The 20366-nt window shown below is 39.3% G+C and overlaps 1 protein-coding gene across 1 annotated transcript in view; it reads right to left on the bottom strand.

The window, feature by feature from the left end:
- The window catches only part of CELF2 (CUGBP Elav-like family member 2), a 789880-nt gene that overhangs the window by 580091 nt on the left and 189423 nt on the right, over window positions 1-20366 (bottom strand). The gene's annotated exons all lie outside the window — the stretch shown is intronic.

The raw sequence follows: 20366 nt of genomic DNA, 5'->3' as shown, positions 1-20366 counted from the left end.
TGCTCCTGAGAAAAAATTTGACATGTTAAAGTCATTCTAAGAAAGAAACAACGCCCCCTCCCCCCAAATTCAGATTCAAAGCTCACCAGGTAGTGGGTATCCAGTACAACTGATTTTTAACCAAACAATTCTTTCCTTAATCATATTATAAGATCAGAAACATACTTGTGCTGCTTCTCAAATAATTGACACTCATTGATTAAACCGTGCTTCCTGTTTCCTTATAATTATTTCTACTTAGGTATGAAATCTTAGTCTTAGAACATTTTTGCTGGTGCACTAATTATCCCCAGGTAACGGAGTCTTTTTCAAATGTATCTCCCTACCCCATTTCATTATTGTAACAACTGCAACCTGCTTGAAGATTTTACTTTGAGAAATGCATTTTTCCACCCTCCTTTCTGTTTCAAATGCTCTGTTCCTGCGCCCCATACCCTAGAGAGGAAGACTGTTTTCCGTTTGCTATTTAAAGCATTCTTTTAGTGACACAGGCGTTTGAGTCCTTGCAAAGGGGCAGGCTGGGCTCTGTGAGTTTTCGTGACTGTATGGTGGCGTCCTTAGTCAAAACGTAGTTACAGGGTGGAAGAATCCAGCACAGAGCTAGGGGCCGTGAGGGGAGGAGTGAACAAAACAAATACTCTTAGCAGTGCTATTCGCCCGCTCCTCAAGCCAATCTCTTCCCTTGGGGAGGCTGATTTTCCTTCTAGAACCTGTGATTTGGAGAGTAAATTGAGGACGATCTAACATATATCAAGCAATCACATTCCAAACTAGTAACAGCAGTAAGAGGTCACAGATTGATTCCAACTGATTGGAATCAGAAAACCCTGAGTGCTTGATTTCATTTTTTTAAAAAATAATTACTATTATTTATTTCTTGATGGATGGAGCTGCATCAGTTGGTTTCCTTTGGACATAAGATGGTCAGCCATATTCTTGCCTTTCCTGTTAAGCAGTGATCAGATATGACAGAAGGAAACAACTTGTCTCTCCTTGGATGTGGAGGACCTGGCACAGTAAGTCTTAATTTAAAAATTGAGTATCTCAGAGGCCCCTCCACACTCTTCTCATCAGGACTCCTATTGTTGCTGGTGGGGCAGTTAAAAGAGAAGCAATAAGCCCCAAATGGAGTCACTGGTGCTAAACCTCACATCAGCAAACCAAGACTTACTACTTAACTTAATTGCAGTCCCAGCCTCTCCCAGGAATGTAACCTTTAACCAGTCAGTCTGGAGTCACCAGGCCAGCAGAAGTGAGGTAATCTGCTTCATTGGCCCCTTCTATCCCCCATAGGAAAGTGGCCTAAGCCTGAAACAACCCACTTTTTGTGCTTTTTGCTGGAAAACGTCCTTGTCCCACTCCTTTCTGCCTTTAAAAAAGCCTTCGCTTTGCTATAGCTCTTGGGAGCTAGGATGCTGCCCGATGCATGAATCATTGAATAAAGCAATTAGAACTTCAAATTTACTTAGTTGAATTTTTTTTAACACTTCCTATTTCCTAGCTTTTCTCAGAAAGAAAGAGAATTCTTTAAACACAGGAATTTTGCTGGCTTTAAAATTGGGGATAATAGCTGATAAATAGATAAAGCAAGGGGAGGCGAGAGATAAAAAATAACAAAAACAGAATTTTGTGAGCAAAGAATGCTAAGAAATTAGGAAGAGATTTGGAAGAGGGACAGAGGAAACTGGAGATTTCTTTTCTAAGGTGTTCCCAATACTCTGGGTCTACATTCCTTCTGAATGTTAATTACAGTCTTTACCTTGGCATTTTGCTCTCATATCAGGGAAGCAATTACTGGCCTAATTCAAATTCATAGCAGCCATTAACAATGAACAAACAGATACATTATTTTAATTCCATTTGCTGCTTTCTTTCTGCTGATGTATTGACCCATGAAGCTTTGACTGGATATCCTGTAATTGGCATTTGGCAAAGGTTGTCATCATCACCATCCTTTCACATATGAGTATTTATTAAGCATATATTACATATATAATACCTTGCAGGGAAGACAGCTTAAAGACCACAGGCTAGAAATAACCTTTGCCTTTATAGAGTTTATGTAATGATGACTTCATTTTTAGATAGAAATTTAGCCTGTGTGTGTACGTGTAAGGTTCAAGGTGAATACCGATATACTAGTGGAATTATTATTTCTTAACTTAAATATCATTTTAACCACTCTCAGGATCTTATTTCAATCATGTGTGTTAGACTTCATTCGTGGCTCCATAATACCATTTATATAAGACTCCAAGGAAAGATCTCACAAAGAGTTAACAAAAAGAGAAAAAAGAGAAATAGCTCTACAATGAAATAATCTATAACCGCTTTCCTATGATTGCCTCTTCTTTTTGAGTAAATGACTTTTCTTACCATGAAGCTCTATAATTCTTTCTTTTTTCTTATGAGTTATGTGCACTGACATGGTTTCTGTTATGTTTTAATTTGGAGGTATTTTATATGTGCCAAGTCATTTGTTTGTTTTTCCTTCTTCTGAACCACTTAATGCCATTGTCTTATGTCTCAAGATATCAACCCTTACATAAATTAATTAATTAGATTGGCTAGAAACAGGGCCCAGTCCCTCAGTACCACAATAATCCCACGAGCTGTAGGGAAGCCATTCACCTTCTTGGGTCTCAATGTCCTCATCTATAAAGAAAGATGGTAGGATTCTACCATCTTTCTAGCTCTGAGATTTTACATATACATTTATTTATAACATAAGATTATTATAGTACCTAAATATGATCCTATGTTTCTTGGCTTGTGGACCAAGCCAGTGCTATGAAATATTGTGCAATAGGAACATTTTACTTAACAATGCACTGATGTTTCTTTTTTTATGCCCTTTGATTTCACTCCCTGCTTCAAATACTCAAAGTTTTCAGGACTTCTCTCCCTCACATTATCTCCAAAAGCATAAAATGTGAACTCATACCTATCTCCTTGTTTGGGTGCTTGTATTCAAGTTTGTAAGGATTAGGCCCATGTCCCTCACGTTCCCTCTGTACAAGGTCTAGCAAAGTACAAATTTAGATACTTAGTACTAGTTGATTAAACTAAGACTCCAAACCTTATTAAAGTTGATTTATAAAAGCTGAATTGTATAATGCCTGCTATTAGAAGGAAATTATTGAAAAGGAGATCATCTTGTTCAACCCCACCATCCAATGAAGGAATCCCATGTATACCACCTTGAAAGATGCCCATCCAGGCTGCTTCTGCTTTGGCAGTGACCCGCTGCTCACAGATTCTTGTGGCTGGTCATTTAGATTGTTGACCAGTTCTTATAAGGAGAGATTGTGTTCGCCACATGAACCAGAATTTATCTCCCTGTATTTCAGTATTCCTTTAAAATAATTCACCTCTACATTAACAAGGAATTCATCCAACATTGTCACCATTCAAGTATTTAATGACAATTATCATTTCACATTATCCGATATTAACCTCATTTGGTTGACCAATTTTTCCTACCCTAAATAAAGAAATTTATTTTCACCCTACCTGACAAGATCAAAAGCTACTACTAGTATCAGATGTTGCTGACATTTAATAAAGTGCCTAGGCAGAGGGTACACACTTCATTGGAGAATTTCTAGATCAAATTGTGCAGTGATTTTAGAGCCTGGCTTCTGTAATTAGCACCCAAAACTGAGTTATTATTTATATTTCCACTAGAGCATCAAAATCAAATAGCTAGCATTTCAAATGAATTTGAATATTTAATCAAAATTGATGTATCAAAAGAGAGCCAATCACCTCAAAAGTCAGAATTCATGATTTTAGTGTTGACTTCAGGGTTAAAGTTTTATTGTAAAACTGGCATGTTTTCGGAAGATTAAAGTCTGACTTGTATGACAGTCTTGGTGAACTAGTTGCTCTCTTACTTGTAAAATTCTGAGCTTTGATTGATATTTTCATCTGCTTTATCTTCTTTCCTTCAAATCAGTAGAAGATTGAAGGACTCTTTATGTAGCTGGCAAATCTCTCTGCCTAAAGTTTTGGTGAAACTGTAAAGTTTAATGTTATAAAATCTAGGCAGAGAAAGGTCACTGGACTATGTATCTGGAGACCTGAGTATTATTCTTGACTGCTGCTAACTGCTTCCTTGACCTTTGACAATTCACTTGACTTCTTTGAATCTTAGTTTCCTAATACTCAACCTGAGAGAATCTAGTTGGATATTTTTAAGATCCATTCATGCTCAACAGAAATATACTTAAGGAAGGATTTTAAAAAAAATATGTTTTTATTGATTTCAGAGAGAGGAAGGGAGAGGGATAGAGAGATAGAAACATCAATCTGCTACCTCCTGCATGCCCCCTGCTGGTGATTGAGCCCGAAACCCGAGCATGTGTCCTGACCTGGAATCCATCCAGTGACCACTTGGTTGAAATTATGCACTCAACCACTTAGCCACATGGGCCGGGCTTAAAGAAGGATTTTGAACTACTTGAGAATTTTTTTTTTTTTAGTATATTTTTTTATATCTTTATTGATTTCAGAGAGAGGAAAGGAGAGGGAGAGAGATGGAAACATCAATGATGAGAGAGTCATTGATCGAGCCCGCAGCCCGGGCATGTGCCCTGACCGGGAATCGAACCCCATCACCTGGATCCCAGGTCGACGCTCAACCGTTGAGCCAAGCCCGGCTGGGCTACATGTGCCCACTTGCTTCTCATTATTAAGATTGACTCAAGGTTTGGTTGCATTTTGTTGAGAACCTATTAAGTACTATTTATGAATCAGGTACCTTCTTTTCATACCAAATTGAGGCCCATGACTTTTATTACTATAAAGGTAGAAGCTGAGAAAGGGAGTGGTGCTCTAAATGCTGTGAGTCTAGTATGAGGTTGGGTTAAAGTTGATGATGGGTTGACATGTTTTTTGGTTATGTGATTGGCCCTAGCTAATTTTGGGTTTGGTTGTTCTAAAAGATGTAGTTGGGGTAGAAGACTTGACAAAAGTTCTAGTTTTGCCATTTATACAACTGGTTACATGAGAAGTACTCATTTAATTTTGGTTGAATTAAATTTAGATGAATTAAAGGTAGGTCCTGATGAAAAAGTTTTGTTTGTTGCTACTATTTTATTTCTAAGTGGGTAAACCATTTAGATAAAGCTAATTTCCATTATTTAAAATATTTAATGACTTGCAAAATTCAACGTATGCATGACAGTCATTGAGTTCTCCCTAGATTTTTAAAGCTGTGAGAGTTGGCCACACTAAATTCACAGATAATTGAAGAAGAAGAAAAATGTATGTGTTGGGTTTGCCACTCTAATAAGAGAAGACTGACCACAGGATAAACACTGACTTGTAAATAGTGATAAATAAAATTGTTCATTTACGCATCATGCTGAAGCAAAATTTGTAAGCAATTTATGCAAATGAATGCAATTTGTGCTACAGCCACATAGTCAATCCAAGTTGTTAATATGTAGTTTCTCAATTGTTTAGTTTTTAATATCTGTAATCAGTGCCAATGTCACTAATTTCTCCTGATTCCCTTGTTCTCCTCCTTCCCCTTCCCCCAATATCATTTTCAGCATTTGATACTCATGCCTGGCTCTTTGGCAAACCTGGGGGCTTGCTTTCCATTTTACAGAAGGTCCCATGAATTCTACTATAGTCTCCTATTGGACAGATTCTTTCTATGTATGCACAGGCTTTTCCTTCCCATCCTTGAGTGTTCTGAAGGCTGGAGGCCTCGCTTCACATAGAAAACACTCTGGGTTAAGCTACTGTAAGTGGGGGACACTGTTGGGGGGCTCCAGCAGGATGAGAAGGGCTGCAGGGCTATCTGGACCTGGGAGAGGGGAGAGGGGATCATGCAAACTTTCCCTGCATCACTGTCATCCATCTGTTCATTCACCCACTCTCATTAAACAAAAATTTGGTGAGTATCATGCTAGGTCCTAGGGATAAAGCTGGCCAAACAAACCTGGTCCTACCCTCAGAGTGTACAGCCCACATGGAGGATACCATCAAAGCAGCATGACTATTAAGTACCACTGGGAAGTGGGCACTAAGAAGGGACCCAGCCCAGCTCAGCTTCCTGGAGGAAGGGTCGGAGCATGCAACCTGATGAGGCTGAGATAGCAATGGGAATGGAAGAGAGGAGACCGCCCCACACTGAGGCAACACCTAGAATGACTGGCAAATTAAGAAAATTTAAAACAGTTACAAGTAATTCATCCTGATTTCAGCAGGGGAGCCAAAGAGGAAATCCAGGATGCTTGGGGGGGTGGATATGAGCCCAAACTCATACTCTTTCTCTAATCTCCAAAGCGCTGAGTGAGTAAGTGAGAAGTTTGAGGCTCCACTTTATTATTTTATTTTATTTTTATAAAGCATACTTTAAAAATATATATATATCTTTATTGATTTTAATTTTATTTATTTTTTCATTTTTACTTATTTATTATTATTTTTAAATTTTTGCTTAAAATATTACAAATGTCCCTTTTTCTCCCCAATGACCCATTCCACCCCGTCCCATACCCCTCCCCAGTCCCTCTCCCCACCGTTGTCCGTGTCCTTGGGTTGTGCATATACGCATATAAATTCTTTGGCTACTCCCTCCCCCTCCACCCACTCGCCCTCCTCCATCCCTCTGACATTCCTCAGTCTCATCTATGCTTCCATGTCATTAAATCTGTTCTGTTCATCAGTTTATTAAGTTCTTTAGATTTCACAAGATCTCACTTATATGAGGCTCCACTTTAGATTCTTACGTAAATGTTTCTTTACCCAACACCACCATCACTCTTTACCCTGTCCCCACCTTAAAGTTCAAATGTAGTCTTTCATGTCATGATGGGAACACAAATGCTCTGGGGAGTTAGTTACTCCATTGCTACAAAAAAATTTCCTATAGAGAAAGAAGCAGACTTCTGTGTACTGACTAAAGGGATGCTGAGCAATAGGAGAAAGGAGAAGGAAATGGGTCTCACATATCCACACAGTTAGAGAGCTTCACAGATTTATTCTGTAACTTTATGTTCACTATGGATGAGTCTGGAAGGGAAGTGGAATTGGATGGATAGGAGGGGAAGGGAAAAGACATGAATTCTTATATAAGCTTCTTCACGTCTTTTTTTTTTTTTTTTTTTTTTACTTTTACAGTTCAATTTACTATATAGAAATCATTTGGGTTTTATATTCAGTTAAATTCTGAACCAAGATTACAAATTGTAAATTAAAAAAAGATTGTTACATTAATTCAGTACTTTCTTAGCATACAAATTAAAATACGTAAGTTCAAACTTCAGATTTATGGCAAACAGTCTTCAAATACAATATAGACATTTCATGTCTTCTGGGATGGTCTGGAGGGTATTTTAAAGGAAATACTGGCATTATCTTATCATTAAATACTATGAACATTGTTAAAACTTCTACTTCATGGTTAGAGCCAGTGCTGGGACCCAATAGACACAAAGAGCCAGGACATCAGTGGGGGCAGAGAGCAGGATGAGGGAGAAAGCAGGGTGCCTGCCTGGGAGTTAACTCAGTGCAAACTGTCCATCAACAACAGGCTGCAGAAACTGGAGACTCTGTAGTGTGAAATAAAGTGCCCCTTGATGTTTGATTATTAATTACTATATTATTGTTCATTATTTCTGAAAAGTAATAACATGTTTAATAAAATCTGAACTCCAATAATGAAAATCATTTAGATAATTTCAAGCATTTCAACCTCCCAAGGACTTCAATTTGATTTCTAAAGTACAGTAGAAACTTACTAATTCAGACTAATGACAGAGAGCCCCACTGTGAATTACCAAATTTTGCAGATGAATGGGTAGGCAAACAGAAAAAAATCAAGAAAAGTAAATCGCACAATATGTTTCATCTATTTGTTTTGACAATGGCAGTTCAGACTTAACAGTCTATGATAAAACTTTCCTGTACACCAGTAAATGGATTATGGCTTGTTTCATAAAGATAATGAAGTCTGGGTAATCAGAAATCTCACTGTAGAACTCAGGCATTAAGTCTGTGCAGAGATAGCTTTGGGACTGCAGGGGGTTTCAAATAATTATCTGTCTTACAGAGTACTCAAGTGAGAACCATGGAAATTCTACTGTAAATGAAAAGTGAGGAACTGAGGTAAAAAGATAGTTTAATCCATCTTCTGGTTGGCACTTAGCATCAGCATAATATTTTTTCTCTGCAATCACAGGTCTTTTGAAGCAGAAGAGACCTCACCATTCCCCATCTGCAGACATTCTGCCATGAGGATTGAGAGCCATTGCAAGACCACTGATAGTTGAAAGGACCCATGTAAAGCTGTGTTTTGGGCTAGATCTTCAGTATGGTAGCCTGGGTCCTTAGTTGAGCCACAACAGGGAGGATCAGTATACATTCCAGGGCAAGGTAGGGGACAGTCTCACTGTTAGGTGGAGGCATAGAGTAAAAGCATGAGCCTTGGAATCAGTGTGCTGGGTTCAACTTCTCACTCCACCCTTACTAGCTGTGCTCTGTACTGAAATTTACTTAAAGTCTTAACCACTACTCAGTTTTCTTCATTGCGAAACTCCCATAAGGAAAGTATCTACAGAGTTGTGATGAACTGAGTTAATCTACATGAAGGGCTCAGTTCTCAGCAGTTGGCAGGGACCATAAACTTGTTAGCTGTTTATTCAAAGGGACCTGGAGGGCAGGACAGAGGATGCCAAAGGTAGCACTTTACAATGTCTGTAGGTTCTGAGAAGATTGGCTGGGCCCCAGGAGACAGCAGAATTGCTGAAAGCTGCCAGGAAGAACAGGATGGCCCTTCTAGGGAGACACCATAAATGGTTTGGGTTGGTGTCAGCTTTAGTAGATCTTTTATTTTGTACCTATTTTGGGTAAGAAAATTTATGTTAGGAAATGGAAGGGGGAATAAAATTGCTTGTATTTAAGAATGGTATACCCTAGTTCTAATAAATCCTGTTCATCACCAAAAATGGCAGTGGTTTATAGAAGGAAGACTAGTTCTTAAAAATGCTTGCTTATCCGTGGAAGGAACTACTGCAGAGATGTAATAAGGTTGGTGAAGATGTCCCAAACATTGACACAACCAGAGTGATTCATTTGAGCTAGTGGGGGTGGGGTGATGACCTTTTAGCAAGGTTCAATTTCAAAGACTGACAGGTGAGAGACACATAAAGGAGTCTGTCAAGTGAGACTGAAACTTCTGGCAAAAATAACAAATTAAGCATACCACCACCATTGCTCTCTCTGAAGTTAAATCTAGATTTATGGACAATTTGTAACTTGTCCATTTGGTAGACATTTCCCCTTTTAAGTGGCAAAATTTACATTTTGGGCGTCTCTTTCCTATTCTGTATCTTTTTGTTTCAAGCCAGGCAGGGCTCACTAAATAGAACACATACAAGTTTAATACTGGATTAAGCTAAAACTAATTAGGGAAGCAAATCCTCTGCTCCCCTCAAAAATCAAACACTGCCGACCGGAATCAAGTCAAAATGACTTTTAGATTGTCTGTTATTTGGGGATATCTGTATTGCAGCTCCTTCAATTACCAAGTCTAATTTGGAGTTGACTGCAATTTTAAGCACTTTTAGCAGGAGAAGTCCAGGAGTCATTCAGTCTAAGTCTCATTCATTTGTACAGCATTTCTCGGGCAAAGGTGGTAGCTAGGGATTCGCCTAAGTATGGAGAAGAGGGAAAAGGCAGGGTGAGGGACTTTCTAAGTGAGGTGGGTGCAGAAATGGAAAACGGGATGTGGCTCCTCATGTCGACCCAGTCCTGCGTCCTGGTTTGCCTAACTTGCCTGACAGCAATTTGTGACTGCCCCCTGTCCTTATTTTCTCTCTCTCTCTTTGCACAAACACACAAAAGCTATTTGGGTGGGTGGACGGAAGGCTGGTTATAGCAATGTTTACTCATATTATGTCTCTGTGTGTCCCGTATTGTGCACATCCTGTGAAAACCTGGAGACGCTGGTATCTGGATATAATTGAAAGGGCGCATGCTAATTTAGACCCTGTGACAGCACTGCAACCAAGATTCACAGTTGCAAATGGTTGACAACTCCGCTCGTGGGTGAAAGGAAGGTGATGGGAATCTGACTTGATGGGATGCCCCCTTCTGACATGTGAACAAAGAAACCTGCAAATCTATTTTTAACCAGGCTCTGGAGACTTCCAGTAATTGACATTTGGAGCTGAGACTCATATGTGCCCCAGTTCCTGGGGACATTTGCATCTTCCTCTGTGTTTGGGTTTTGTCTGTCTAATCCTGCTGAGCAGGTCGGGACGCAGCCCTAGTCTGCTCATGGGCAGGAGGCTCACAAATGCCCCCCTCCCTGTCCTATTCCAGGAAGAAGGCAGAGACTACTTTGAGCTTTTACGAGCTGCTATACCTGAGTGCCACTGATAAATCTTAGCTTAGGTTTCAGGGTTATTATTTATTACAGGAGGAAAAGGGAGGCATCTGGATGGGATCCTTGAGTTGAGGTACAACAGAAGGAAAAATGATGCCAAGACTTGGAATTTGGGAGCTTCTTGCAACCTTTCCTCACACAAAGTAGTTGGTGATCAGAGTAAACACTACAGTCTGTGAATTTGTTTCTGGGGCTTTCTCACTATCTTCTCTTCCCTTCTCCAGCTGTTAGTCATTCCACCCTATCCAGCTTCCTATATATATTTTTAATTTACCAGATCTGGCTGGTGTTGCTCAGTGGTTAGAGCGTTAGCCCTAGGACTGAAAGGTCGTGGTTTTTTTTTTGTTGTTTTTTTCCTCACTTGAGGATATTTTTTCCATTTGCTTTTCAGAGAGAGTGGAAGGGAGAGAGAGAGAGACAGACAGACAGACAGACAGACAGAAACACTGATGTGAGAGAGACACATCTACTGGTTGCCTCCCGAATGGGTTTCGACCAGGGCTGGGGATGGAACCTGCAACCAAGGTATGTGTCCTTGGCTAGAACTGAACCTGGGACCCTTCAGTCCAAGGGCTGATACTCCAACCATTGAGCCAAACTGGCTAGGGCCTATATTTGGTTTTTACCATGTCCTTTCCTAAACAAAACCTCTTCCCATGAAAAGAGTCAATGATCCTTACTGAAGTATAATTGACAGATGGGTTTTATGTGCTACCTTTCAAAGATTTTATTTCTTTATTTTTAGCATTTTAATAGGAACAAAGCCTTTAAGCCAAAGGAGTAGACCTCTTGTCTGGAATTTCAGGCATCTAGTGGAGACCATAATTTCAGTTTAAGGTGAAGGCTGAGTTTTTGTCCATAATTATTGAAATGTCAATATTTAATGATTTAGATGCCATGTCTACATATTTAAGACTAGTCTCCCCTCAGATGAAGGGAAAGGTGTGAAATCTGGAAAATACTTGAAGACATCATTCTATTCTTAATCGCTCGCCAGAGCTGCCATTTAGGAAATACAGATCTCTTCACTCCAGTTGAAAGCCTGAAGCAGTTTATTGTGACTTAGAATAAAACCCAAATCCTTCAGATGGCCAGGTAGTAATACCTCAGGAGATTCCAGCCTTTTCTGAGAGCCTCCCTTCCTCTTGCTTTCTGAGCTCCCCTAAAGCGGCCCTTGCAGCTCATCAACCATGCAGCCGACCTGATTCAAGCAGCCTTCTCCCCCAAAAGGGATACCTGGTGCTCCCTCTGCCTGAAAGGGCCCCTCCCCTCCCACTTCCTCTGCACCCCCCACCCCCGCCCACCTTCCTATCTAAATGACTTCAAGTCACCCGATGTTGGAGCAAATGTCACTTCCTGAGGGAATGCTTTGATGATTAGGTCCCATCCCCTTGTTATGTGCTCTGTTCTTATCCGTTACAGCCTGAGACAATTTTCAATTATACACCTATTTGTGCTGTTATTTACTAAATGTCTAAGTACCCATCTCCACAAGGACAAGGACTGCATATGAATCACTCACCATCGACACCCCCTTCCCTAGCATACTGCCTGGCCCGGGGCTGCAATAAGAAGTAGTTATGATATCAGCGAGCTTATCTACAGGACAGACAAATAATACTGAAGCCCTGGAAAGCTTTGTAGAAATTCCCTCCTATCCTGATTGATAATAATTATTATAGTTAATTTAGTGATCAGAAAGAGAGTAACTGAAACAGAACTGTCGTCAAAACATGTAGTATATTTTTGGGTAAGTTTATTATGTATGTGTGCATATTTATACCCATAGAAATGTGCAACATAACTGGGATACTATTTAATATTTCAAAGAATCTTTTGCATCTTCTATCATATTTGCTCATGAAAAAAATCTGTGAGGAAAGTAAGACATTTTATTATGAAGAAATTAAGATGAATATAGCTATCTTACTATAATATGTAACAGATATTTACCATAGATACATAACATAGTATAGTAGATATCTACTATGAACTGTAGTTTATAGTAGATATATACTAGACTAGTATATATGCAGTATATAAGATATATAGTATATATACCATATCTATACTATTTTACTAGTATATTGTACTTATACATTAAATATACATTTAGGTAGTATATATGTTATATATACAAATTTACCAGCATATTATATATATTTACCTAAAACCACACTGCATGTTAGTTGCAAAGAGAATTCATTGCTGAATTTTATAATCAAGAGTGATACTTAAGATGGAGAAAGCTCCATGTGGGTGTTGTTAAAAAGACTGACTTCAGACCACCCCACCTTCTGTCTTGGCGTGTGTGAAAATGGTTCTTTAAATTTTGCATGGTCTTTTTCTGTTTTCTTTGATAATAAATAGATGGATGTTACGAGAAGTCTTTCATTGCTGACTCTTCTGTAAAGTGAGGTAGAATAAAACAGAAGTCAGTCGGGAGTAGTTGAGCTCAAAATGCGTTTGTTGTACAAGCATGTTGTTGGAACAGAGCCCCAGACCTGTGGTTTACTCAGAAGGCTGCTACATGGTTTCGTGGGTTATCCTGAGAACTAATGGGTATGTAATTCTGCAAAAACATAGGGTTTCTCCTTTTTTTAAGGAGACCTAATTAGGAAAAACAAAGAAAGCAATGTTACATATATGTATTATTTATTTTGCATCAAGGACTTTGCTTAGCACTTTTATATTTTATCTTTGTTATTTAACCCTCCCCACATCATGAGAGATGGAGGTACTGTTACTGACATGTTATAGTGGAGAAGTCAGTTAACTTGAATAACGTAACAGGCATAGCCTGACTTGTAGAACTGTTCTAGCATGCTGAGCACCATGAATAATCCCATTAGCTTAAGATCGTTTCCTGGAGCCATTTTCCAGTTAAAGTGAAGGTTCCACCATGGATTCACTGTCCTATTAGATGAGTTTCTAGGATCTATGAAATGAAATGACTGGTACCTGCTGGAGCTTGAGGTTGCTCCGCCAACCCTCACCGGTGCCTAGAGAGTTGGTCTGTCTATACAACTCCCAGTTCCTACACCTTACCCTAAGCAGCGCTTGGGAGCACTCTTAATGAGAGACAGGTTTTCGGTGGTCCTCCTATTTGAAATAAACAGCTGTCATCCAAGAGCTACTTTGGTCATTTATCACCAGTTCTCCTCACCTCTGTCCCGCAGGAAACATCCTGCAGAAAACCACTACCATGCTGGTGATTCCCAGGCCTGGTTGTTGGTGTCCCTGTCTTGTCATTTATTAAGCTCTACAATGAGGTGTTGTATTCAACTTCCCTCAAGACTCGACTGCATGCTCGCTCCAAGTTGATAGCTACTTCTTTTGCCTTGTTCTAAAGCTGGTTGTCATAACAACAACATGTCCCAGTCATGATACCAAGCATCTTAAATATACTTTATTTTTTAATCTATAAAACCACACTATGAAACAGGAAATACTGTGATTATCCATTTTTTTTTAAAGTAAACTGAGACAACAAAAGAAAAATTTTCCCAAGGACACGCAGCTTCGAGGAGGTTGATCTGGGATTTTGCACCCAAGGTTCTGTCTGTAAGGACTGCACTCCTGCCAGCTAGTATAGGGTATATACTGATGGGAGGCTTCATGGGGGCAGTGGACATTCTTCATTTAGTTTTCCACTTTTATTGTATATTGTATGCAGGAAACTGCTTTATTATAGACATGGATAACTCATTAAGTAAGATACATTGACAATTTTAATTATACGGAATCGATAGGAAACATACTAGTTTTGCATAACTCAAGTCTCAAACATGAGGGAATTTCGGACTGGAATACATTCTGCATCAAGGGAGACGCCTGTAACACAGACATTGTAAGGACCAGTCCAAAGAGGGGAAGTTGCAAAGTTCTGGAAATTTCAAATATGAGGTCAGAGAATCTTCTCATGTGAAGGTATTCCCTACAGTCTTGGCGGATAATGAATAAGAGGAGAGAGTTCAGAGTTTGTAGAAATGACACAAAGAGAAACCACGGTATTGCCCAGAGACTGCAGCACTCGCAACCCTGTGTGCATGTCATACCTCTGCGGCCCAGAGCTGGTCACTGTTTAAATCTCATTCTCAATCTCCTCTACTCTGACTCCTGCCACTAAAATGTGTTTGGTGCTTAGATTGTTCTCAGCCTATACTTGTTGAATGAATCAGCCTGGGAAATATTTTCTATGGGAGTGGATATTTGATTTCAGTCAGATTGGATTTAATTTAAAATTCAGAAGAAGAATGTTATGTATATATGTGTATACAAACACACACACACACACACACACACAGAATTTTGTTAGAATATATGTATTTCAATGTGGAAACAACTTTCACTTCTGTTTAAAATCTTTAGCTAAGCCAGGCCGGGCATGGCTCAGTGGTTAAGCATCGACCTAGGATCTAGGCAATTGGGGTTCAATTCCCAGTCAGGGCACATGCCCGGGTTGTGGTCTTGATCCCCAGTCGGGGGCGTGTAGGAGGCAGCCGATCAATGACTCTCTCATCATGGAGGTTTCTATCTCTCTCTCCTTCTCCTTTCCTCTCTCTGAAATCAATAAAGATATAAAAAAATAAAATAAAATCTTTAGCTGAATGTTGGGTTTTCTTTGTGGAGGTTGGGGTACATACTCAGTTATTTGCTAATCTGGGTTCTTTGCAAACCTGTCCTGTGCCATGGTGATTTGCATGCCTTCTTGGGTGTTTGGTTAGGAGCAAATTCATTGGCCTAAAACCATCTTTGAGTAACTTCTTTTAATATCGTAAGCCTGTGCGTTCAAAAATAGTTCACAGTACTATGAAGTATGTTCAAATACTAGTTTTAATTATTCATGTTATGATTTTGCTAAATATACTTTTTTGATCTGATATATTGCAAAGGTGTTAAAAAATATGGCACTCAGAAAGGGTACCATTTTTTTCTTACAATCAAATTATCATGGATTAGTCTTAAGGTGCTGATTCAGGTTTTAGGGAAGCTAAATGCTATAACTCTTATAAAGTTGCAGTAAACACTGGGTAGTCAGGGAGCAATGCATTGAAGGCCCTGTGTTGCACCCAGGACCCTCTCTGTACTAGACATGCAGCACATATACTATTGGCTTTGTCCATTGTGGTATCAAATAACCTGTAAATTTGGGAATATAGCTAGCCCCAAACAGGAGGAGTCTGGGTAGGATCTGGGCAGTAAAAGAGAACAGTGATGATAATCTGTTTGCATCTTTCATGGGAGTGGCATCTGTGAAATCTCATGGCACAGCCTCACTGCTCCCTATGAAGCAGTTCAGGTCTGTTTATAAGCAAGCATTTCATCTTCTACCTCTTAGGGATCTGCAGAATGGGGTATCTAGATAATTCTAAGCTGAAATGACAGAACCTACAGTTCTTATCTTGATAAAAGAACTCATAATGCATGTGCTGCCGTGTTGAAATAAAAGAAATTCAGGTAAAATCCTAAATCCAAAAATAAAAAACTCCAGAGTAACCATAACCAAGCCGATTCTCACAACTCAGGGAGTCATTGAACTGTTTTGATAGACTTGTTCACTAGTGTTATATAGGTAGCCGCAGCTATAGCCCTTCCTGGGAATATGTGGTTAGAAGGAACAGCAGTAAAGGTTTTAGAGGCTTAAATCACATTAGAATGGAAGACATAATTTCACTTTCTGGGCTTTTGAGAAGGCCCATTGCTTGCCTTCGCAGAAATTCCCAGACACTTGGCCATTCTGATCATTTCCCCCCTCCTGCCTCAGGTAGGAAATTGACAGTGGACTGGGCAGAGTAAATGTCGGGGCAACAGAAATTATGTAAATGTTGCATTCCCAGAGGACAAATTCTAACCCCTTGAGGTCTTTTAAACTGCATTAATTCTAAAAATTGGACACAAAATTTAACTTTCTCATGCTAATAATGATTTCATAAAGGAAAACTTGTTAGTAAAGGTGACAAATATGAAATTCTATTGAACATTTAAATTCAAGAAACTCAGTGAATACCCTAGGGAGATATTTACCCAGCCAATGACTCTCTGATGTTATTAAGAAGTAATTTATTCAAGAAATTCCTCATTCATGAGTTTACATAGGAACAATATCTACTTTACAAAGACTTGTGTTCTCAGTAGAGCACATACCTAATTTACAATGACTTTTGGTTAAAATTTTCATTAGGTTGGTTCAATAGTATTTGATAATTTTAATTCAGTTTTATGAGATCCCAAGTTCCCATTTATAGAAAGAGAAAATGAATGCAGAGGAAATAAATTTTTAAAGAGCAAATTTATCTCTCAAATGAGCTCTGCTAATTTCAGTAGCAAGTCTGAGGTGGAGGAAAGTTAACCTTTAGAATTTCCATGGCAGTCCTTTTGGGCATAGGCTTTGGACATCCATTAAAAGAACCAGCTCAGATCCACAATCTCAGTGCTTTGTAACTACGCCCCTCTGAGCAGTGATTCTACAAGAGGCTCTTTTGTGAAACACTGAAATGGAAAAGGGGCCCCAGGGTTTAAGCATAGGGTGTTTTCATGAGCCTGAGGACAGAAAAAGGACAGTGGTCCTCAGGCATAAATCAGGCCTGGGAAAAGAGAACCACAGTAGATGTGAGATGAGGGCTATGGTTTCCCGAATCAAGGGTTAAGGAGTACATAATAACAAGAAGTCAGGAATTTAGGTAGGAGAATTATTATTTAAAGTTTAATCAAGAACTTGAAATCAAAGCAAACTCAGTGTCCCAAATACAGATGAGAAAGCCACATTACAGGGCCAGTCATTGGAGGAAGACCACTTCTGAAGACATGATGGGACATTTGCCCGCTTGACCTGAAAAGTGATGAGTGAACAGGAGGTCTGAAACACGCTCGCGAGCACACACACACACACACACACACACACACATGCACACACACACACACACACACAGAGTGAAGGTTTTTCCCCCGCGATTAAGTTTCCTATTAAGGCTACCTGATTTAGACTTCCGTGGTGATAACTTCCAACTCCTTTCCAGCTAATCTGCAAATAGCATATGGCCATGCAAAGCAACCTCCCCCCATATTACCAACACATTAAAAGAATCTAATACTATGTGCCAACAATGAAGTCCAGCTTCTTACAATATTGTCACCATGTTGACAGAAAAATTGTAAATAAAACTCCCTGTCACATCATGCAGCAGAGACCTGAATCTGGAGCCATGGCTCACACAGGTCGCCGTGACAGTGGTGGCTGAGGAAACCACAGAGGGCAGCCTAGCCCTTGCCCTGCCATTACCATTCTGAACTGGCCTCTTTCCTCTGACCCCTGAAGTAAAGGAAGAGGAGTGCTGAGCACTTATTCAGTGAATTTGATCAATGTAGAAAACCAAACTCGATTATTCACCTTCTAAATGTCAGTTTCCATTTACTGAAATCTTACTTGTGTTCTTTCTCTTTACCTAGCTCATTCAAGTGTCCTTGGTCTATTAAGAAACAGCCTGCCTCACCCCCATATCCTCAACAGTCTTTATCAATAGGGGTCCTGGGCTATGAAGTCAGCCCAAAATTAAGATGGGATTCAAATGAATATCTCCTGACTCTTTAGGTCTAGGCCCCTGAGACATTATGTAAAAACCTTTGAAACCAAAGCCAAAAGTCCATGGTCTAGTCGTATACGTACTATATAGTCTGTCTAAAATGCATTCTGCTAGTATTAGAAGTGAATCCACAGAATACATTGTGTGTGATTGCCACTGTCATTATAAGTTACGGCTCTGTATTTTATAATATATAATAAATGAAATGAGGTGATAAAAGCAACATCAAGCTTTGGATTTCAGTGTCTAAATCACCCATTTTATTCATCATTTGGCAGCTAAATGTCTCTTAAATACTGTGCCAAGTTTTATGATTTAATGTTTGCCTAAAGAACTAAAAAAAATGTGTTATGCTGCATTACTAAGTAGAGTCAGACTATGCTGCATAAAACCATCAGAAGGCACATGTTTGCTCCAGTTTCCTTTGGTCTCTGAGAAGAGGAGGGCAGGGTCAAAGTTTGAGCTGACCTATATATCTCTACCTGCCCCATTCCCAGAGGCTCATCAAATCCACACTATGCACAGAGCAAATTAAGAGTTTACCTGCTTCCCCATTACCGCATTGAACTTGCTCTGACAACCCTTTCAAGCTCAAGCTCTTCTTTTCTTCTAAGAAACTGATATTTTGGTCTCTGGTGGTCATTTGAGTTTAAATGTCCTGTCTTTGTTAGCTTTGCTGTGACCAACAAGAATTCATCATTAGGTAGGAATCTTAGCTTGCAATGGTGAAAGGCTCAGTGAAATCTTTTCTAGTGCTGTGACTATCACGTATCTGCTGGTTCCCTTAAAGGTTGTAGCCTATGAATCTTGTTTCTCCGATTTTGGAGCTTCAGCACAAGACATTCTATTCTTGTGATGGAAGGCGGCCTAATTTGACAAAGCTCTTGTTACTTTTCATCTTTATTTGACTGAGCCCTCTGCCAGTGGAAAGGGCCTTCCATCCCCTCCCCCACACCCACCACTCATATGCCAAGTAAGGATGGGTCCATAAAACAGTGGCATTTAGTTTCCATACTTACTTTGCTTTGACTCTGCCTCCAATAGATAATTTCAGCCTTCACATTGATGAAGGAGCACCCCACTTTGTAGTGAGACCCCCATGATTTTAAGGGATCTGTGATGGTCCTAGTACTCCCTACAATACCTGCTCATCTGTTGTCTCTTATTAAAACATTCACAATCCTCTATCATCAGTGCTTCCTCCCTTTACCCTAAGGCGTAAATGCCAGGCAGTATATGAAGGCTGTAACAAATGTAACTCACTCAGACATTAGTAACCACACATCAAAACGCAGGAAGTACCTTGTGTGTGAGATTCGTGTATGTGTGCTTGTGTGTGTGTGTGTGTGTGTGTGTAAGTAGGGGCAACAAAGGTAGAAATTCTAAAAAGGGGCAAGGACAGAGGGCCAAGAAAGAAGAACAAGGGTAAGAATTTGAAAAATGCCAAAATCCTGGAGACACTCTTGCCTAATGGACTTTGCAATTGGCCCTGTTGACAAAACTCTAGGGTTTTAAAGAATCTAAATTGCTTTTTGTCACCCTGTCAATTAGAGAGACTAATCCTAATATTAAAGAACACTCCTGAGCAATACAATGTATAAAATATTTTTCCTTTTATAACCAAGCAGATCATAAAGGAGCCAGAGAGCAACTTCTATCCATGCAATGCATATGTATTTTAGGATTAAGAAACTTTTTCCTTTCCCATCTGTGCTCTAAAGCTGTGCCATATGTCACCTAACAAGGTATTTACCATTATTCTTTTATGCAGTTCACTGCATTTGGTTCCTCTTGTCCCTTGAAAATTAGCCTGTCTGTAATCAGAAATCACTTCTACTCACAGTTCAGTGCACCTACTGTAGATGTGGCAAATGCTTATTTACAGGGCTGGTAATTGGATTAGAACATTGGAAAGAAACAGAAAAATGGAATGTATTGAAAAAATGAAAAACACAAGCATGAAAATCAACAAAACCAAAATGAGTTAAAAAGCCCTAATGAATGAAAAAACTATTAATAGGAATCATTTATCAGTAACAATATTCCAGAGTTTGTGGTCCTCAAAATTCAATTGCAATGCCATTTAAAAAGCTAAGAGAAGAAGAAAAAAGATTCTGAATAGCCTATCTGTGAGGATGACTTGAAAATGGTTGAATAGTTTCTGTGTATCTTCCAGGCAGTGCATAAATCTTTACCAGGTCTAGAGATAGAAATATTACAGTGGGGAAAGTGCCCTTGTTGATATTATTTAAGAAGGATAATTAATTATTCTTTTAAATTTGAGTATTGCTATTTTGATATTCAAAATTACAGAAAAGGAAAAAATAAGTATAATCTCTTTCCATAGAGTCCTACTGAGTGGTATGAACAGGCGATAG

Source organism: Miniopterus schreibersii (assembly GCF_964146895.1).
Source record: "Miniopterus schreibersii genome assembly, chromosome: 1".
Taxonomy (NCBI): domain Eukaryota; kingdom Metazoa; phylum Chordata; class Mammalia; order Chiroptera; family Miniopteridae; genus Miniopterus; species Miniopterus schreibersii.
Note: the sequence above shows the minus strand (reverse complement) of the source record. Positions and strands in the feature narration are given on the sequence as shown.